We start from the raw sequence: 23,572 nt of genomic DNA, 5'->3' as shown, positions 1-23,572 counted from the left end.
TACAATTAGAGATTGTTTCAACATTTTAAAACAAAAGCCAGGCGTTCATTTATATAGACGACACGTGGATACTTTAGCTATGAAGCTATGTGAATTGTTGAAGAAACCAGAAAATACAAGCGAGCAGAAACGAGCAATTTTAGAAACGATTCAGGATCAAGCTTTATCAAATTTCAAGCTGAGACTGCACGACAATATTAAATTAATAGTATGATCACTAAAATATTCAAGCCTGCAAGAAGCTATCAAGCTATGCAAGCGCGGAAGAGCGCGTAAAAGGGCTCACGAATGAATAATAATGATCGCAATAAATATACCAAAGCCAAAACTCAAAAAACCTGTGTTCAGCAAATGCGGAAAAGCCAATTACGGACGATACTGTCGATCAAGTCGTTACGCTAATAGATTCTCATTGTCCCGAGCCGAAACCAGTAAGTATAAATGCCATCAAGAAATTTTGTACATATTGCAAAAAAACAGAACATAAAAAAGAAACGAGTGCTGATCATTGAACGAACGGCCCGACAAGAAGCCGAAATAATACGCGAAGCGAAACACCGATCGTAAGACGAAGCGTGTAAACACTTTAAACAAACAGCTATTGCGATAAGATAAAATAAGCGACAGAGCGAAAGCGAAGAATCATTGTACGTTAGCAGCCAAGAAAAAAAGGAGAAAAAGGGGACGCAAAAAAAACGCAAGCCGCTAATGAGCATCAAATTACGCAAATGACCGGGAAATATGCGAATACCGGTCTTAGACTTGTAATACTATCGATCAAAGAAATGAAGAAAGGTCGGATAAATCTATTAGATACAGGTGCCACACTTACTTTAATTAAATAAGTGTGGCTTTAACCGCAGACGATAGCGTCTATAAAGGCCGGTAGCATGTCGCCATGCTTACTCGTCTCTTTAGCGATTTGCCGTCAAGATTCGTCCACGACTGGCGCACGTATTTTTCTTTTTTCCGCAAAATACTGAAAATGATATCGCGAGCGGGTCTATTTATAGAGCCACGTAGAGCAAAATCATTCATTAATCAAAATGTTTTTCGTCGTGTCGGACGATCTGCACAATTTACCTTCAAAAGAGCTAGAATATATACCGAAAATTGTACTGATGCGAGAGTCTTAAAATGGCATAGACTTGTTGTGAGATTATCCGAGCATACACGAGCAGATTTGGAGGTATGTGATACCGTCGATGCCTGAAGCATTACAATTTACTCATCAAACGCATATCGATGACCCGGCGCCTTTGATAAAAAATTGCAGTGGATGTCATCGAGAAGCTTGTTAAATCGCTATAAACACGCTTCCTTTCAAACTAACATATTCTCCGATATTTGTAGTCTGGGAAAGCGATTGGCAGAGGCGATCGAGGTATAGATTTAATTCATTGGATGATGCATGTCGCAATCACAACATAGGGTATTCGCACTGCAACGATCTCACTGAACATGTGGTTGACAATATATTCGCCAAAAAGGTGCGGAAACATTACCGAGTGATTCGACTCTCGGAGAGAGAGTCGCAGCCACAGTCATTTGGACAGCTATGAAGGCAAAACGAAGATATTCATATAGGCTTTAAAACAAAGAAGAATAGCAAGAGGATTTTTCCGACAGCGAAACACATCCTGCCAGTTCTATTCTATTCCGCCGCTGGCATTTCTCAGGCAGGGCGGTGGGAGTCGCCAAGGCCGTAAACGATAGCAAAGCGGTGCAGCATCAGCTGGAAGAACTGCATGTTATAATCGCGTCATAGAAGGCGTTATTTCGCTCCCTACAAGCACGGACAAAGTGTCGCGCTTAGAAAAAAATACGTCGATGAAACGTTGAAAATGCCAAGAGAAGTAACTACTAACGTGCAACTGGGACTTGCAAACCGTATCCGCATTCCATATTTTAGAGGCATCTTTATGCATATTACATTATCAATCGAAAGAGTACGTCGAAACGAGAACGATATAAATCTAGACAATGCCAAGGGACGCATTGGATGGCATATGCAAAAAGAGGGAATCATATCGTGTACTTTGACTATTTCGGTAATCTTCAACCAATCGAAAGAACTCGAACGACATCTGGCAAACAGTATAATCGAGTACAATCGCGCGCCTTATCAGCGTTACAATCAGAACAATTACAGGCTTTGTCTACAGTTTCTGCGATTGGTTGATAAGCAATTTAAAGCGACATTGCATCGTTTAACTCGTTCAAAAATGTTGTTGATGTTTACGCTGACTGGCAAAAGTAGCCTTGCTGTGAGTTTTCCAGCGATAAATTTGAGCGATGACAATTACGAGCTCGGTCTTTGAAACATACTATACTCTAGTCAATGTAAATTCGATAAACAATAAGTTTTATTATGACAACGAGAAAATTGTCATTTCCGAAGAATCCTACGAACTGCGCGATATAGAACGGTATCTGAAGCACGAATTTTTTTTCTCGCGACGTGAAGGAGAAAGAGTTCTCGCTGGTGATTTGCGCCAACAACAATACGACGAGAAGCGAAATAAAATGCGTCTATTGGATAAATTTTAAACCTCACAACATTGGCTCGCTGGTGGGATTTTCGTCGAATCGCGCTGGAACCACAACAGCGGCACGAATCAGACGTGCTGATAAATATCATCAACGTAAACATTCGTATCAATGTGATTGCGGATGCATACAGCAATGACAGGTGCGTGCAGACGAGTTTTCACCGAGCGTATATAATCGAAAAGATATATGATTTCGAAAAAACCGATGTAGATTATTTACCTTTAGATCGTCGTACGGAGCATTACGGATCTAACGATTGGCATGGTGTATTAAAATAATCGATTATTCGATTATTTTATTTTTTATTTTCGCGAGGAAGAGATTACCGTTAGGTTGCACGTACGACGGCGCCAATGTGAGATGCTTGTGTTAAACGAACGTTTAAACAGATGAGAGATACACCTGTTAACGGAGAGATAACACCTGGAAAGAAACTCACATTCAACTTGCATTTTTAAAGTTGGGTTTTATCCCTTTACAAAATAATTGATATCTTCAATATTATAGTGAGCCGATCTTTGACGATCACATCGTCAAGATTGAGACTCATACGTACAATCCGTATACTATCACTATGTTTGAATAGCGACGAGGTACGGATATTCATAGCAGCAGGATTTGTACACATTGGCGTGCAACAGTTTTCTCTACGTCGAAGAAAGATTGATGGTAAAGAAGAAAAACCATCATGTCAACAATGCTTGGAAATAATTGCGTAGCATTCATGTTTGATGAAATTCGATATGAACTCAATAGTATGGAGATTGACCGCAACGGAAACGTCGAAATTATCAGTACCATCAAGAACATATATTTAAAGTAGTGATAGACAAAAAGGTAGTGTAGTAGAAGGAAAAGTAAGAAGAAACATGTTTTTATAAACGTGTGAATGTGTTTGATTATGTATCCCACGCGTAAAGCGCTCGCGTCTAATCGTGAGCGCCGCTCCTGCTCGTCTTCTTTACGCGGCCCGCGATATATTAACTATTTCTTTTTGTAATTTGAAAACTAAGCTTCAGACAAAATTTTCGAAAAGGAAAATCTTAGAATTAAGTCAGAAATATGACTTTAAGGATAAATGTTTTTTCTGAATCATCCTGTATATGATCTTATAAGATTTAATATTATTTATTTATGCCGTCTAAATAGAAGTTGTTCTTACATATGGCAAGAATATTATTATGGCAAGAAAATTATGCGAAGAATATTATTAAGGCCTCGATAATCTAAAAGCTTAAAACGCTCGCATGGAGTGCCGAAGATGTGGGTTTGACTCCCGGTCGAGGTAATATTTATCGCAATAAAAGCTATACATATTATAATATAATGTTTATTTGATAAATCTGATGATTGTATTAATCTATATTAGGAGATATCGCTTCTGTCTACGAAACATAACGCTTGCCGCGGCAATTTACACGAGAACCAATCAGTTTATCACTTTTCTATAAAAGCAAAAGAATGCTTGCTCTAATTTCCACCGCGCGGTAATATCGCGAAAAGTATGAAGGATATGGAAAAATGTTTCAGATCTGTTTTATCTTTTCCGCACCTTAATAATTTTATGAACAGACTGATAAGATGAATTAATTGAGGTAAAGGAAACATGTAGTTGCTTTTTAATAAGCAAAAATGGATTTATATATATAATATCCATAATTTAGATAATTATTTTATATCTAATTATTAATTAGATAAGTATCTTTCTTCGTATCAATTAATTTATCACATTTTATTTATAAAAGTATTAAGATATGAATATCGTTTATATAACTTTCAAAAATTGGTTTTTTGTTTGAAAATTAATTTTATCAATATTTGCGTTCCCTCAGATTTGAAACATTTTTTTTTGTTTTATATTTTCTGAAATATTCGATCCATTATGTTTAGAATGAGTCATTTTCGTTCTAAGCTCTACGAATTCGATCATGATGGCACCGTTGTTCTCGTCTTTAAGGCAAGGAACTTTTTTATTTGCGAGCGGAATATCGTTGTCGCTTGAGTAATCGCTAATGTCAAATCTATTTACATCACATTTCATGATGTCATACATGTCATCGTATTCTTTGCGATATATGAGACTGTTGATGTTGGTATATATTAGGTGTACAACTTTGCTTCCGCCGTTTTCCTATAGATGGCTTTAGCGGTAAGTGATGGTGGAAATAAATAGATCATAGACGTCATATAATAAACTTGGGCATCTGTCAACATAACCCCATAGAAACATTAGTCGATTTGTGTCTCATAAAGTAATTCTCGATTGAAAATGTCAGTTTACGAGCCAAATTCTCGTCATTTGCGGGAGATTTTAATTTTTTGCTTCAATATGAAGAAATCTGCGGCTGAGGCTCATCGAATGCTCTCAAATACTTATGGTGAGGCCGCTATTAATGAAAGAACGTATCGTGAGTAGTTTCAACGTTTCAAGAACGATGATTTTGACGTCCAAGGTCATGCTCTGTATTTGGTGGGACCAGCTCGGCGTAGTGTATTATGAACTGTTAAAACCGACTGAAACAATCACAGGCGATCGGTATCGAACGCAATTGATGCGTTTGAGCCGAGCATTGAAAGACAAACGGCTGCAATACAACGAGAGACACGATAAAGTGATTTTGCAGCATGACAATGCTCGACCCCATATTGTGAAAGTGGTCAAGACATATTTGGAAATGTTGAAATGGGAAGTCCTACCCCACCCGCCATATTCTCCAGACGTTGTTCCCTCTGACTATCACTTGTTTCGATCAACGGCCTGGCTGACTAGCACTTCCGGTCTTATGAAGAAGTAAAAAATTGGATCGATTCGTGGATAGCCTCAAAAGATGATCAGTTTTTTCGACGCGGGATTCGTACGCTACCCGAAAGATGGGAGAAAGTAGTGGCCAGCGATGGACAATACTTTGAATCATAAATGTATAACCAGTTTTTTACAATAAAGCCTCGAATTTCGGAAAAAAAACAGCGGAAGCAAAGTTGTACACCTAATATTATACTAAAAAATAATTTTATAAAAGAAAGAATGTATGATCATGTGAACATATTTCCTATATGATTATACATGTTTATGAATATTTATGTATGTTTATACATATTTATACATATTCTTTCATGAAAAATTTTTTACTGAAAAGACAAAATAAAAGGGTTATTTATTTTATTGATTCCTGAATAGTGGTAAAAATATGCATAATAAAATATTATGCATATTTTATTAATTAGTCACTAGAAGTTTTAAATCCTCAATATTGGATTAGTACATTGGATTTACTTTGTCATCATCATTACCACTGAACTGATTAATAATAAAGTTAATGTAATTGTTTTGTGCAGGGTGCGCACACAGTCAGAGGAAACCTGATAGAGAAGAGAGAAGGGAAGAGAGATTTTATGTTCCTAATTAAATAGTTAGGGTAAAAATTTATAAGGTTGTTGTGCGCCTACAAAGTACGGTTGCTACCGTATATTACGTGTAGTAAAAAGAAATCCATTATTTTTGCATGAAATTGAATGGAAAAACAATGGATTTCTTTTTATTACACTTAATATTAACAATTGGCGTACAGCAACCGTTCTCTCTAAATCTGAATCAGTGGATAATCACTGATATCAGTGCCAAGTATGCCACTAGATAATTGATAACTATTCACTGATTCAGATTTAAAGAGTTCTTTACCAGGTGTATAAGTATGAAATGACGATTTGAGAAACAGATGGCGCACCAATGCAGTGTGTAGTACAAAGATTTAACATTATACGGCATTTTATTGTACCATCAACAAGTGTCAAACGCGCAAAGTAATTTGATTGAAAAGTGTTTGCATAGTATTCTGTTGCTGTGTTTAATATGACGAAATTTGTATCAAATAAAGAGCATTCGCGGACAGCATTAATTTTTTGTTTTCATTTGAAGAAAACTGCTGCGAAATCATATCGATTACTTGGAGAAGCTTATAGTGAACATGCTCCATCGCAAAAAACATGTGAACGATGATTTCAGCGTTTCAAAATTGAAGATTTCGATGTTGCAGACAAAGAACACGGAAACTGCTCAAAAAGAACGAAAAAGTGGAATTGCAAGCATTGCTGGATGAAGATGATTCACAAACACAAAAACAACTCGCAGAGCAATTGAGCGTTAGTCAACAAGCTGTTTCTAATCGCCTATGAGAGATGGGAAAGATTCAGAAAGTCGGCAGATGGGTGCCACATGAATTGAACGAGAGACAGATGGAGAGGCGCAAAAACACATGTGAAATTTTGCTCGAACGATACAGAAGAAAGTCATTCTTGCATCGTATCGTTACTGGGGATGAAAAGTGGATTTTTTTTGAGAATCCCAAGCGCAAAAAATCATGGGTAGACCCAGGCGCATCATCCACATCGACCGTAAGACCAAATCGCTTTGGAAGACAATGCTCTGTATTTGGTGGGACCAGAAGGGTGTGGTCTATTATGAGCTATTGAAGCCTGGCGAAATGGTTAATACCAAATGCTATCAACAACAATTGATCGATTTGAATCGTTCGCTGCTTAAAAAACGACCAGAATACCAAAAAAGTAAGGTCATTTTTCTCCATGACAATGCTCCATCACATACGGCAAAATCAGTTCGGGACACGGAAGCACTCAGCTAGGAAGTTCTATCCCATGCGGCTTACTTAACTCCTTCCGATTACCACTTGTTTGCATCGGGTCACGCACTTGCTGAGCAGTGCTTTGGTTCGTACGAAGATGTGAAAAAAATAGCTCGATGAATGATTCGCGGCAAAAGGGGAAGATTTTTACTGGCGTGGTATCCACAAATTGCTTGAAAGATGGGAAAAATGTAATTAGCAATGGAGCATACTTTGAATAAATCTCTTTTTATCATTCTTCCGAATTTAACGTGTTTTTTTTTTGGGAAAAAAATCGTCATTTCATACTTGTACACCTGGTATCATATCGGGGCATACCATACGGGCATTCTTATGGATCATTTCCAATGACTTCTAGTAAGTTGTTCCGATTATAGACCTGTCGAAATATGGCGAATACAATTATTAAATACAATATGACCTGTGTCGAGTGACGCAAAGCATATACAAACATTATACAATTTATCAGATTCAGATGAACATTGTGTAGCTTTTATGAAACGAAAAATATATTCATTCATGATTCTTTATATAAAATATTGCACGAATAACATGAGTTTTTTTAAAATATTATAATATTTCCAACATGACTTTGATAAAAATCCTGTCTAATTTCTTAAGGTACAACATCAACTGAATTACAGTGTTTTTGCCATAGCTTTTGCGACGTCATTATTATTAAACCTTAAACCTAAGTTAGATATGATAAGTTAATGCGTTTGCATTTGATAAAAATTCTTGAAACAAATGTAATTAAGCATCCTTTCTTCAAGATCCACAATATGCTATTTCTCAAAAAGTATTTCCAATAAAAGTAATAAAAGCAAAAGAAGCGCTTTGGATAAGTACGATGCATCAATTAATAAAACCTTATGACTATGCTGTGAAAAATGTTACGAAAAAAATGCAGTTATCGCAAAGATTTCAAACGAAATACAAATTATACAAAACATTTCGAAAAAAATTGTGACAAATTATTATAGTTAATTATATAAATGTCAAGGCATTAAAATGGTGTTTCATGTCAGCAACAAGATAAATAGTTAAATGAATTTAAATAAATAAAAAATAAACAAGGTAAATAGTTTTCTGAATTTGATTCTAATATTGACTTATCTTTATTATTTTTATTGCTTTTTTTTTACGTTATTATAAATCTTCACACAATGGCAGATTAATGCTTTAAAAGTTCAAGTTCATCTGACTTAATTATTAAGATTAAGTGCTTATAAATTTTTAATATGTCTTGTAAATAAGAAAAAATTACGTTAATTGTAAGGATGCAAATTGAATAAATATGCCCCATCTATGGAGCACATTGAGCATTCTCGAAGGATAAGTTGAGCCACGAAAATAATCATTTAACAGGATTACATATAATTAAAAACATGAAAGAATTATGTGTATATTAATCAAAGTTTTATTTTTATTTTACGTGTAATAATAATTTATAATACTGTCTCTTTTTAAATGCTTCATTAATAAAATTAAAAAAACATTGTTTATAATAATAATTGAACATAAAATATATGTTTAATTTTTCGATATTATATTTTTAATTTTAATCGTTAAATCATTAACATAAAATAAAAAGCATCGATAAAAACAGATTTCATTTAAGCACCTGAGTATATTTATAAGATTAGTATTGTGAAATATTGAGCTCAACAAGTCCTATAAGATATTGATTGAAATATTCTTTTAAAATTGAAAAACCGTAAATAAAATAACAATTGAACATCAAAGTGCAAGTACATTAAAAATACGTAAATAATTTATATTTAAAAAACACATTTGATTATTATTAATTGCTTTTATTACTACGTAGACCAAAAAGAATACTTTTCTGATAATTTTACTTTTGATGTATGAAAACAAAAAAGTTTTTGGCTGCCGGACACAGATTATATTATATTAAGAGTGGTAATCTTTGCATTTGTGCTACCTTACGCAAACATAGATCTGTATAAATATATTTTAGTTATTTAAATATTTTCATTTACCCAACTTGTCCTTATGTGCAACTAATCTCGCTCTACCTATTCCATCCCTACCGCGCGAATAACTATTACAAAAAAAACTATTAAAAAAACCGTTAAAAACTAATGAAACCTAATTTTTACGCCATTTCAATTTTCTTCACTAGTCAATCGAAATTAAAACCGTAACACTTATTCGATGTTTTATTAAACCGTAACCAAACATGAATTGAAAATACTTTTCGCTCCGGGTCTCTAATTTAAAGCCGGTTTAATAATTTTTTTTAATCAGTTTATTCTTAAATACATAGAGTACTGAAATTGGAAACGCTGTTTACGAGATGGACTGGCCGATGCTTTCTGTTGATTTAATGAAAACCTTTTTGGTGATAATTATACGATCTATGAGACCAATCAAGATAACTAGCGGATATGTAGTCACTTTGTCCAATGAATCATTTATGAAGGTGAACGAGATGAGATATGGCGATGATTAAAAACTATTACTGCACGAATACCCAGGTAGCAGACACTCATGATGGTCATGTCTAATTTTACGTCATTTATTTTCAAAGTTAAGGTAAAAATGATAATATGTTTTTGACGGTCCTAAAGGTCACAGACTAAAGGCCATTAGAAACGTCAAACAGATGTTATTTTAATTTACAAAATGACATGAAACTGCTTAATAACGTTTTTGTCACTTTTCTAAACTGAAATCATATAATGCTTTCTGACATACGTGTTACCTGACATCTTGTAAGCAATTAAATTCAAAGCATAATAGATTTTTTACAATAAAAAGTCATTATCTATGTTTTAAGTCTTAAGCCATAAAAAATTGATCAATCATAGTCAATTATTCTTCTCATATTCAACTGTGATTGGTCAATTTTTTACGGCTTAAGACTTAAAGCTTAAACAATGACTTAGGATGCGATTATATGTAGCGCGGTACGCGATACGCGGTACAGGAACTAACTAGATAACTATAGGAATCGCGCAAACCATGTCGCTTGCTTCTTTTCTCTTCTATTATATAGTAACGCGGTAAGCGGACCAATGGCAAATTCACATCACTAAGTACTTTTTAATAGAATTAATTGATTTAAATGCAATTATTAAGCAACTTCGTTGAAAAAATAAGACTGTTGATGAAATAGTATATCCACACAAACTTGTATAGTCGTATAAATGTATGCATAAAGAAAATTATCCAATCACATTTCTGTTATAAAGTCGTACGTAAAATGTAATTATATACTTACGCATGAAATGCATAATGTATCATTTTATCTTTTTTTATTTCAATGAATAATAGAGATAAATGTTGCATAATACGCTTCATACGTTACTCGGAATACATCCTTAGGACCGCGACATACTTTTGCATAACGCATAGTGCATAAGAAAATCAACCAATCAAAGTTTTTCTTTTTCATGAAATGAAAGAAAAGGAAGGATTCAGATTAGCTGATTTTCTTATGCACTTATGTATTATGCATTATGCAAAAATCTGTGTTGCAGCCCTTATATAATGCGCACACATTCTTTAAATTATGAACGTACTCACATAATCGACATCTTGCAATAATGCAAATGTTTTCGATCTGCAAGAGTTATATGAGAGTTGTATTACTAATAGCTGCTGCAAATAAAATATATTTTCAAAACTACAATACTTTAGAAAATATGAATATATATACAGAGTTTTACCAGAGTTAGCGCAGGCGCTGGCACATACATATTCCTCATGAAAAAGTAAATTGAAAATGTTAATAATAAAATCTTAAGGCATCAATAGTTTTCAAACGGTGAGCATTTGAAAATAACCAATCACAGGGCATGAAATTCGCATCGTCAGGAGTAGCGCAACTAAGCGGTTGGCCGCGCGAATCCTTTAACAGACATATTCAGCAAGGAAGCTTTTTATATAGCAGAATAGTGGATCATATGACTCATTAGATCGCACATTACAGCTAATTACTTGCTAACTTCGATTTCTTCATTATATTACTTCCCCTTTCTCTCTTATCTTAATATATTATATTATATATAATTCGGAATTTTGTTCGTTTCATTTTCTAAATATAAAATATTTATTTATATCAAATGCATATTTCAAATGTAAATTTTTTTCTAATGTTACTTATGACAAAAGAAGTTTTGCAAATATCTCAATTGATGTTTTTAACGTTATTTGTTTGGATCATTTAATTAATATTGATTTTATTTATAAATTTATTTATTTATCGAATTTGCAATTAACATTACTTCTCATCAATTAAATTGGATTTAATTTAAGAATACGGCAGTAGTTAATATACCATAGAAATTTCATGAAATTATAATACTCGTTCAGCATCGTTGAACAATACGTCAAAGCGTTCGCGCGGTCTTAGTTGCGTCGCTCTTAACGGGCGAATTTCATGCCCTGTGATTGGTTATTTTCAAATGCTCACTATCAATAGTTTGAAAACTATTGATGCCTTAAGATTTTGCTATTAACATTTTCGATTTACTTTTTCATGAAGAATATATACGTGCTGGTCCCTGCGCTATCTCTAGTACACTCTGTATACATAAAATTCATCCGAAACATTTCTTGATAAAATCAACAAGTTATTTCAAACGGCTTTTTTAAAAACATCCTGTATACAGGGTGTTCGTTAAGTATACTCAACATATTTGCCATATGCTCAACAGAGCGATTCTTTGTTTTATTTGGTTTATTTTAAGTAAAAAAGTCTATATAAATATGTGTCTAGACGACTTAGTTTCCGAAATACAGGCGAATGTTCGCAAATGTTTGACGAAACGGTAAATTGCGTTGGAGATATTTTCCTACATAAATCTGCTTTGCTTCACATGAGTTACCATTCGCTTAACCATAAACAAAGTGACAAAGTCAAAATCAAAGTCACAAAATCAAAAATATACTTCAATTTTGCTGCGGATCAATTAGCTAAAAACATACGTTTTCGGGCCAAATTGTTTCAGTCCATCAAAATTAGTTTCATCATGCTTAAGTTTATAAATTTTTAAATGGCAGATATGCACTTTGCTTACAGTCTTGCAAATAACTGACGTGAGGTAAGACATATTTATGCAGAAAAATATCTCCAACGCAATTTATTATATTGTAAAACATTTGCGAATTTATCGCTATCTTCGAAAAAAGGGTTCTTTCGTAAGGAATACTGTTGATCTTGAAAAGTCTATGAGTTAGAACATCAGTACTACAGGAAGTTGTTCTTAACGAAATCAAAGCACATCCAGAAACGAGCACAAGGAAAATAACTAGGACATTAAATGTGAGTAATTATATTATCTGGAGAATTTTGGAAGACCAACAGTTATATCCTTATCATATTCAATGTGTACAGAGATTTTTACCATGTTATTTTCCACAAAGACTAGCTTCAATGGATTCTTCAGAGATTAGAAGAAAATCCTCAATTCTTATCTCAAGTTCTCTTTACCGATGAGGCTAACTTCTTCAGAAATGCAATTATTAATTTTCATAATAATCATTTATAGTGTGAAGATAATCCACACGCGATAGTAGAATCGGGGTTCTAATGACAATTTTCATTGAATGTATGGGTTGATATTGTTGGTGATTTCTTAATTGGGCCTTATTTTCTTCCATTAAAACTTGATGCATCATATCGGTAATTTCTTGAACAAGATCTACCTCAATTTTTACAAGAAGTGCCACTCATGAGACATAGAATGTGGTCCATGATGGCCTCCAGCTCACTTCAGCATTCACAGTTCGTCAATATTTGGATAGAATGTACAATAATCGCTGGATAAATCGAGCAGGAATTCAATCTTAGCCTCCTAAATCATCAGATTTAAATCCTTTGGATTATTTCCTTTGAAAGTATCTGAATCATCTGATCATTGGTTTATCCCAATTAACCATCCCAATTAAGAATGAGAATGATTTGAGGAATCGAATAGTTGCTTCATGCGAAGCATGGTATCTTTGAGCGTGTACGTCAATCTTTGAGAAGAAAACTCGATGGATCATGGCATAAAGTGGACATTTTCAACAATTCATCTAATTGTTTTATTTCATCAGAAGAACTAAAGCCTGTTTTTGTTTTTTTGTTTTTGATTAGTTTTTGACTAGTTCAAACTATATTTCTTTCAAATAAACAGATTATTATTACATAGGTACATATACAGGATTAAATTTTTTTATTTCGGAAACTAAGCCGTTTAGGACACATGTTTGTGTGAATTTTTTTATTTGAAATAAACCAAAGAATCACTCTGTTAAATATGACAACATACTTAACTAATACCCTGTATATTAGGTGAGTTTTTTAATCAGAAACTGCAAAATATCTGGAAAAGTAAGTATTGTACGAAAAAAATGTTCTAAATAAACCTTCAGTATTTTTGAGGGAATAATTCTATCCCGCAAAAGTTAGCCACCTTCCGCTCCCCCCTGGGGATGAGACTTTAAAATCTTAAATGGGAATCCTTACTTTTTATTGCAGATTCTACATCCAAAAACAATTTTGTCTAAACCTTTCGATTACTGATAAACGGCGCTACATTCAGCGAAAATTAGTTAACCTTCATCTTCTTTAAGGGGAATGTTTTATTGGACAATGATATTACGTTGAAGAAAGCAACTTTTATCTGAAACATATTTTTCAAATTATCGTAGATCTACGATAATTTTTTATGCGTTCTTAGCTTTACCCAAGATTAACGAAGTGGACGTGATGGAAATTATAAGCCTTTCAGGATGCTTATTTATTGCCATCTATCAGGAATCGAAAAAAAAGGTTATTTAGGCTATTTAGACAAAATTGATTTGTGTTTTTGGACATAGAATCCGAATCTGCAATAAAAAGTAGAGGTTCCCATTTAAGATTTCAAAGTTACCCCCAGGGGTTCTATTCTCAGGGGGGAGCGGGAAGTGGCTAACTTTTGCGGGATAGAATTACTCCCTCAAAAATATTGAAGGTTTATTTGAAAGATTATTTAATACAATGTTTATTTTTCCAAATATTTGCAATCTTTGGTTAAAATCACCCAGTATATAAATTCTTTAATTATAATTATTTATATATGTATACATATATGATAAATTTAATGTCTACATCACGTTATTATTCTAAAGACTTATTAACATGTTAAAATTAACATCGAATACATGTCACTTAATTGAGATATAACATCAATGACCAATTGTGACCAAATATTGATGTCAAAATCAGACTACTACCTGGGTACTGTCGAATTAAAATATAAAAATATTTTTAATAAATTTAACATGATTATACTTTAATTTGTACATGTTATTTTATTCATATTTGATTCATTCTTTCAGATTATCAAAATATCTTACTCGGCATACAACGTCCTGCAAGGATCTTAATACAAGTGAAAATCATCTTTGATCACATATTTTGAAGAAACTTGTAGCCAACTAATTTTCTTGCAAATAATAGTAATAGTACTGCTTAAAAGTTTAAATCAAGAGACATGATAGTGTCATTAGTTTGCCAATAATTTATAACGCCAATAATTCACGCAACAAATCCAAACACATGAGATTATCGGATTTCAATAACAGTTGAATCGATTATTTTGAGTAGATTCAATTGATAAATTGGATTTTAATTATATAATAATTATATAATTGGATTTTAATTATATAAAAAAGTGTTTCTATTTTTCTTTTTTATATGTTCTGCGAGTAAAAATATTGCGACACAAAATTCAAATCAGAAAATATTACATTTAAGGAACGTCGTACCTTGTATAGTTGCAGCTTCTGATATAAGAATACACTATATATATCGTTTAAATTTGCAACACGTATCGAGAGAATGAGCAAGTAAGACCCAATTTTTTATTGTCATGAGACTCAATCATGTAATTCGTGAAACTTGTCACGCATAATAATTATGTATATAGCTTGTATATGCGCTGGCTTTGGACTAATCTTTGTAGTTCGTTTTTATTTCAACATAATAATAGTCTATCTCTCGAAATAATAATCTATTAAATAATATGACTAGACTTTATTTTTTTTAAATTTGAAAGTATATTTATTAATTCCTTAGGTTTTCCGCCATCATGGTTCACGGCGAAAAAGTTTTCGTGGACGATTTCACGTTTTTACAGTCAGAAGAGTTACATGATCCCACAAAATCGCAGATGATCGTAGAATTCACATGAAATTTTTCATTTTTCATATTTCTGCCTTAGAATAAAAATTCAATGATCGAGTTCATGATTAACTTGTAGTTAACCTTGCTTAAAAAAATGCATAAGAATGGAAAAAAATCGATTAACCTGTTAGTATCCGGTTTTCTATCCAGATTTATTCTATCCATTTATATAGAAATAATCGATAGGAAACCTATATGGACCTTTGTTTTGAAATCGATGGAGAGATTCCAATCCAACTTAAATCGAGGCCAGCGAATATAAATATGATTCTGGTACAATATTTTAATGCGAAAAAAGTAATTTTATTTATTTTTACACGATTAGTATTATTTTTTATTTTTTTAGTTTAATTTGATATCTTCACTGTTTCGTATACAGAGTGTCCTAATATAATCGCTAAATATTTCATGGATAGGTAGGAATCGAAAAGTTCTCTAGCATTTTGCAATTTTCGGAATAGTTAACAAGACATTAATTACTAAAAATGGTCGAAAATTCGTCTTCAATGATAAAAAAAGAGCTCTAAAAATTTTTTCTTCTCTATGAGAAGAAAATAAATAATTTTTGTTTTTTTGCAGTTTTTTTGTAAAGTTAATAGTATTTAAGTAAAAAATTACTGATGCTCAATTTTTGGACAATTTTTAGTAATTAATATCTTTTTAACTATTGTAAAAATTGCAAAATGGTAGACTTTTCGACTTAGTTTAATCCACTCTACCTGCTCATGAAATATTTGATAATTATTTTGGTAATAATAATAATCAATTAAACAAGTTAAACATAACACTTATAAAATAGTGATTAACAATTATTTTGGGACACTCTATTCTATTTTATTAATTACAATTAATTTTAAAAACGCATCACTGGTGAGATTTGAACCTGTGGTTTACAAAGGTAATAGAAAGCATCCTAAAATGATAATCTAACGCACTAACGCTGAGTTCATCGCACTTACATAATCAAGTCATCGCCATGACTTCTACAATAACTATTCTTAATTTCAAGCTTTTCTGCTTCTTTATATATATTATTAATATTTAAGAAAATTAGATGAAAACAAAATACTGATATTTATTAACTAAGTTTAAATAAGATAAGAAGCAATTTATTCATCATCTATTTGTTTATAATTTAATATTTAATAAAAGGAGATTAAACGGAAGCGAAACTATATGCAGAAATTTGTTAATTAAGCTAAGAAAAGATTATGACAAAACGATTTATTTGTTATCGATTTCAGTAAGATAGTTAGGTCAATTCTAATCCACTATGGTATTCATAGTCGGTTTTTATTTCTAAACCATTTTAAGCAATATCTTATAATAAGACGTTAATGCAACCTTCTGATTGATACGTGACACCTCAAGACAGAACTTAAGACAGTTTTGAACATAAGAACCGACTAAGAATACTGACCTAAATGTTAGTGCGTATACGTGTGCATATGTGCGATGTACGTATGTATGTGTCTTCTTCTTCTTCTTTTTATTTGAATGGTTTCTGCCTTCAAAGGAGAGAGGAGACAATACGGCCAGGTCTTGTCTGCATTGGTTCTCAAAGTTACTAGAATCTCCTCACCTCTGGCTTCTTCTACATATCGCATCATATGGAGCCAATTATGGCTCCGGAATCTTGCGGCGGGAGGGGGGGGAGGAAGGGAGAGACAATTAGCTAATTGTGAGTTATGCCGCTAGGATAGGTGAGGTCCAGAAGCAGAAGCAAAGGGCCTGCGCATCGCGGAAAGATGTATTTATGTTTTAAAAGTTGCGATCACAAGCCTTATCGAAACTCACAAACAAGCGGCAAATTTTTTCTGTAGGCTTATTCAAAGGGTGGGAAATCGTGCAGATTGTCGAAGTTGTACTGCTCATGTAGAACGTCGCAACGAGAAGATGTGCCTTTCAATAAAGGAACAAAAGATATTATGCGAGAAATCTTGAGATGGTTTTCCGCAAGGATACGAAGGATCATAAATAATATTTTTACGGAAAAGACTGTGGTTCAAATTAAAGTGATTACTTCGAAGATGGTTAAGAATAGCGATGTTTGTGCGGTTCAAATGCACGCGATAAAACCAAGGTTTCTTGTCTTTAAAATAAAAATTATCAAAATAGTGAGTGCCTATAATAGAGAATGTTCGCTTAATATATTTATCAAAGAAATTAACAAGCTGAATTTAGGAACGGAAAATAAGTCGGAGTACGGATTTTTAAAATTAGAGTCCTTCTCAAATGGCTCTTTTGCTCAATTGATCCGCGATCTCGTTCTCCCAAATCTCACAATGAGAAGGAACTCAAATGAAGTTTTCAATTGTTCTGATATCTTCATATAGAAAAACCTTAATGGAAGGAGTCAAATAATTATTGATATTATATCAAATAATTATTGGTTTATGGAAACTACTAAAGATTTCTAAACCGGTTTTAGAGTCAGTAACAATAGTTACTCGGTAGTTTAAGTGCAAATCCAAAATCGTCCGAAATGTTATAAATGACCTAGGCTTCTGCGATGTAAACATAAGAAGATAGCTTGTACATTAATTGTAAATTTAATTGGGAAGAGTAAATCGCCGCTCCAACATAAATGCTATTGTCAACTTTAAAGCCATCTGTATAAAAAACTGTAAATTGATTAAAGCTGCATGCGAGACGTCTCAAAAAGAAGTTGCACATTCTGTTGAAGGAGGGACTTAAGCATTCTTAGAATCTGAGAAGAAAAAGAAGAATAGCTAACAGTCATTGTTGTGAAGAAAGGAAAAAAGTTGGGGAGGCTAGAGTCAAATTGGAACTGACTTTTGTACGACCACATGTGAAGAAACGTTAAAGCCGCGGGAAACGCCAAGATAAGAGAATTGCGGAGAATTATAAACTAAATCGCACAATTCAAACAACTTATTTATGACAGGGTGATCTTCCATATGATATAATCTTTAGAAAATATTTAGCAAGATATTGGAATCTATATTTGAGCAAGGGTTCTCTAGATTCAGCATGCATAACATTTATAGGAATCGAAATTTTGTAAGTAAGACAAAAACGAAGGGTGTAATTTTGAACGCGCGAAGTAATTTATTTAAGAGTTCTCCTTCACGCAAAGATTAAAAAGGCGTAATCTAAGGAAGAGCATAACATAGATCACAAGAAGGAGGATATGCATCCCAAGTACCTCGTAAAGCAGTTATAATGTGATTAATTTTCTAGACACTTAAAAATCTTCCCGAGTTGGTCAGAGTAATGAGAGATCCCTCGAACTTACTAAGTTATTGAATGATTGACGTCTTTTCTTTGAAAAAATTATTTAAGTTTTGGAGGAGGAGATTTCTAAACTTCTGTCTGATAGAATGTGATTAGCTAAAGATATCTCGACGGACCGGAAGGCTTTGTAGGTAGAGGAGCAAGCGGAGTAAATTGTAATATTGTCAGCGAATTAAAGAGAGGAGATGTTGGAATCTAAAAATTTGTTGATTTTTTGGAGGTAGATATTAAAAAACGTGAGACTAAGAATAGATCCTTGACAAGTCCCTTTACATGAAATAAGTGGTTTGGAAAGTGAACCTTGCGAAACGAATTAGACAGATCTGAATGAAATAAGATTCTTAACAAAATTAATGATTAAGCGAAGGGAAATTAAGTCCTGTACAAGAATATGGGATAAAATATTTTATTTCAAATACAGCTTTAATATCAATGAAGATGGCTACTGTATCATATTTTCTAATAAGGCCAGCATGTATAGAAGAAGTTAGGGTGACTAAATTGTCCTGACAAGACTTAAATTTCCTGAATCCGAATTGATTATTAGATAATAAGTCGATTAAAAGGAAGGAGGAGGACTCCGCCAATACGATTGAGGATTATACGTTCCAATACTTTAAGAGACACAATGTAACAAGAAAACGGTAGCCCCCTCCCCTCCTCCCTCCATGAGGCCTCAAAATAAGAAATATTAATAAGTAAGTGATTAATAAGCTATTGTACAGGAAAAGCAGAAGATTAGAATAATTGGTTCAATTTAGAAAGGAAGCAAGATAAAAGTTCATCTAGAACAGCTTTTAGCAGGCGATTTACTCGATCTGATCGAGCCCCGGACTGGAAGAGGTATTTACGGAATCCAAAGCAGCTCGAATCTTGCCCATAGACGTTGCCATGAACGTTGAGTCCAATCACGCGAGAGGAGACCCTTCGCGGTGCTAGGAATAGCAGGGCAGGGGAAAGGGGCAAGAAGGACATATCTTATGGTCTCTCGAATGAATTTATCATTCATATTCTCCGGACAGGTATTATAAGAATCCGCCAAACGGCAGTTTCTGAAACGTTTGATCATTCTCCATACGTCAGAAGTAGGAATAAATTGATTTAAGCTTTCGCAAAAATTCCTCCAACTCTGGCGTTTAGTCTTGCGCAGCATGCCCGACGGGCATGTCTAATTGACTTTGTATTTTTCACAGTTTTTGATAGTGGAGACTTGCCAATAGGATTTAAGTGCAAAAGAACGAGGATGACTTCGTCATAATCCGGAGTCTAGAGTGCAAAAGAGGAACTTTTAGATATCTATTTGATCTCCACTTTTGAAATATTTAATATATTTAGAATTTGGGGGGGGGGGAGGAGATGAACATGCCAAAGAAGAGAGCAAAACAAGAGAGAATTCCATTAATAAATCTATATTCTTCGAGAGCCAATGAATGAATAAGAGAAGAGACACTATCAATAATCCTGTGCATAATATCCTGTGCAGGCTCTTTGAGGCGCAAAGCCATTAGGCTTTAATGAATCGGATTCTGTGTGAAAAGGTAGAAGATGAACATGCCAAATAATTAATATTGACGGTGGGAAGTGATCGCTATCGAAAAGACCTGTATGACAAGGGTTTCACACATAGAGGCAAGATCAGATGAGACTACAACAAGGTCGTTGAAGGAGCCCTAGAGGGATGAGGAAGATAAGTAGGAAAATCCGAAGAATTCATGCAAACAAAGTTATGAGATTCTATAAGATAAGATCATAATAGATCCTCCTGCATTGGATCTGAAAGATCCTAGGGAATAGTGTGCGTTGGAATCTCCAATGATCAACGTGGAGCACGATATATCTGCGAAGGAGAACACAGAGTTATATTGCTGTTCGAGACGAAGGGTGTTAAGGTGACAATAAGCATCGATAATCGTTAAGCTAGAACTTTTAAAAGAAAGAGAGAAAACGAAAATCTCCAAGAAGGAAAATAAATCAGGTTTTTATTCAGAAACATAATAATAAATAAAAGTATAATAAATTGAATTGCGAATTAATATAGCCATATCTCTAATGTCGTGAAAAGAGGAGTCAAATCGAATGCAATCGAATCCATGGATTCGAAAATCATGATGAGAACTCAAGCAGATCTCAGCAAAAATAATGATATATCACTCCGCTAATTTCTTCAACTTGGGTTTTTTACCCGCGGCGCCTCGGCAGTTCTGAAAATAAGAGCCTGATTGAGGTCATAGAGCTATGGAATTGCGCAAAAGTTGCGCAAAACTATTAGGATCTATGAGATTATATATGAATAAAATGTTCCAAAATTTCTTATCGAAGTCCACTGAATTGAGTCCCAGTCAGCATAGAAGGAATATTATCTAGAAGGTTATGAAGAAGATTAGGAAGCAAATCGAAAAATTGCAAAAAATCAGATTGTCAATAAAGATTTATCTGAGAGGAGGGAAGAAAGAAGTTGGAAAGGGGAAGAGAGGGATTAGAAATGGGATGGGAAGAGGGAGGAGTAGGACCAGATAAAGAGAGTAAAAGAGAGTAATTCTATATATTGGGGAAAAGGTTGAGATATGAGAAGAATATGCATTGTTGACAGAATTCTGCCACTTCCCATTGGGAGCTAATAAGGCTAAGGTTATGTGACTTGAGAGTAGACAGGTTGAGAATGCTATTTGCCCGAGTCATTCAGAAAAACCGTTCAGAGATACTTTGTTACGACCAACCGACTTAACTTCGATAATATGTATGGTTCCCTACAGAATCAGAGATATGATTAACCGTAGTAAGATTTAAACATGTCTTACTATTGAGCGGATTTTGTTGAATAAGAACTAAGATATATGGTAGGAGATCTTTGCTACTGTACTTACAGCAAATATTCGCAGAATTAGATGAGTTATTTATTGCGTTATTGTGGCTAGTTTTGTGAGGGGATTCCCCTGAATCTGCATTGTGAGAGTGTTTGGCTGACGTCTCATCTCCCCCTCCCTTCCCCGAAGAAGAACTCGCCATTGCCATCTCCTTCAAGTTCTTCTCGTTATGTTCATGATTCGCGAAATTCACCTGCACTTGAGAGTCTATCATAGAGACTGACGAAACATCCGAGAGAAAATCGATCGTATTACCTTCTCTCCTTCCTGTGAGGAAACGAGATCTATCGTGATTAGATGCCTTCCTGAGTCCAAGATGACTAAGAAAAACAAAAACTACTTGATTTCAGAATCAATATCAGTCTTCTTTTTCTATTCCACCTTGTTCTTCTTAATCATCTTGGACGAGAGTAACAATGACCGACTTTATGAATTTCAAGACATTAGTTGTGCTCATTCGAGTGGGCGAGGACGTTCTAAACGGGGGAAACTATTTGCCAGCCTTTTCAAAAAAACTATTTAATTCCTCAAAGGAGACCGACGCACGAATAGTATCTGATTTCGATTTCCCGGGTCAGAGGCTAACTGGTCCGAAGGCGAGCTCTTTCACGTCTGGTCCCCCATTTAATGAAATTTTAATGAAAAAATTATATAATAATGCGCTATTTATGAGCTCTCTATATTTGTAAAAAATTTTTTGCGTCCATTCCGTTTAACAAAAAAAAATTTTTTGAGGGAACTGAGTAGATAGTCAGTTCCTCTCCCCCATCCGTTAAAAACAATCAACAAATTTAGAAAATTAAATACACAGGATTTATGCACTATTTATGCGTTATCATATGCACACAGCCTTAGTTTTTGCGCTGCAAACTTAAGATACTTCTCTCTTGGAGTGAAGAGTCATATTCATCCCTAAGTCATTTAAAATTGCAAAATTAAATTTTCTGACAATGCAAATTAATTCTCTGATTTATGCGCCCCTATTTTCAAACATTTTCGATTTTTGAACTACAACTCTTATTCATTGCTAAATCGTTTAAAATTATAAAATTAAATTTTCTGACAATGCAAATTAATTCTTTGATTTATCGCGCTATCATGTCCAAGTATTTTCGATTTTTGCGCTACAACCCTTAAGGCACTTTCTTCTTTGAGCAAACAGGCATATTTACCTCTAAGTCGTTTAAAATTGCAAAATTAAATACTTTGGCTATGCAAAATAACTCTCTGATTTATGTACTACTATTTCCAAACATATTCGATTTTTGCGCTGTCCTTAAGATCCTTCTCTCACCCATTGCGTTCTCTTTCGAACTCGTTGCTTCTCTCTCCCATTCATAATAGCACGCAGTTCTCTCTGTCATATCCATTGTGATCCTATATCTACTTATTTTATTCGCACGTTCTCTCTCTCTCCTCCCTCCCCTCTCTCTCTCTCTTCTCTCTTCTCTTTCTCTCTTTCCCTTCTCCTTTCCGTTATTCTCTCCCATGTTTTCTTTTCTACTCTACATACAATTTTATTATTAAATATGGTATTTATTTTACGATTTTTATGATGCGATTTAGCAATAGAATGATTCAAATGCAATTTAAAAAATATTTTAATAAGTCGATCATTCGAGGCGTGGTTTCTTATCAATTAATTCAACATACAGAGGTATGAAGAAGAAATGGTGAAGAAATTTGGAAAAAAGTAATTCTAAAAGTAATTTTTAATAGTAACATGTGAGTAGCCATCAAAATATAATAAATCCCTTCCACCCCTGGCGTCGGAATAGGCGTGGTTAGTCTGGCCCAGTCTAGAAAAACGGAACGTACTGATTGGCTGGAGATGAAAAAAGGTGATAATGAGGTAATTAAATAGAGCATTTTGATTGGTTCGCTCCATGGCCCACACTATGATTGGTGAGGAAAAGGACGCGTTGAGAGAGAGAGAGAGAGAGAGAGAGAGAGAGAGAGAGAGAGAGAGAGAGAGAGTAAGTAAGTAAGTAACTAACTAAGTAAAGAAGTAAGTAAGAAGAAGTAACGTAACGGTAAGTTACGTTACGTAGTAGTTACGTTTACGTTTTACGGTT

The sequence above is a fragment of the Atta cephalotes genome (genome assembly GCF_000143395.1).
Source record: "Atta cephalotes unplaced genomic scaffold scaffold00051, whole genome shotgun sequence".
Lineage (NCBI taxonomy): Eukaryota > Metazoa > Arthropoda > Insecta > Hymenoptera > Formicidae > Atta > Atta cephalotes.
This window is presented reverse-complemented; position numbering follows the sequence as displayed.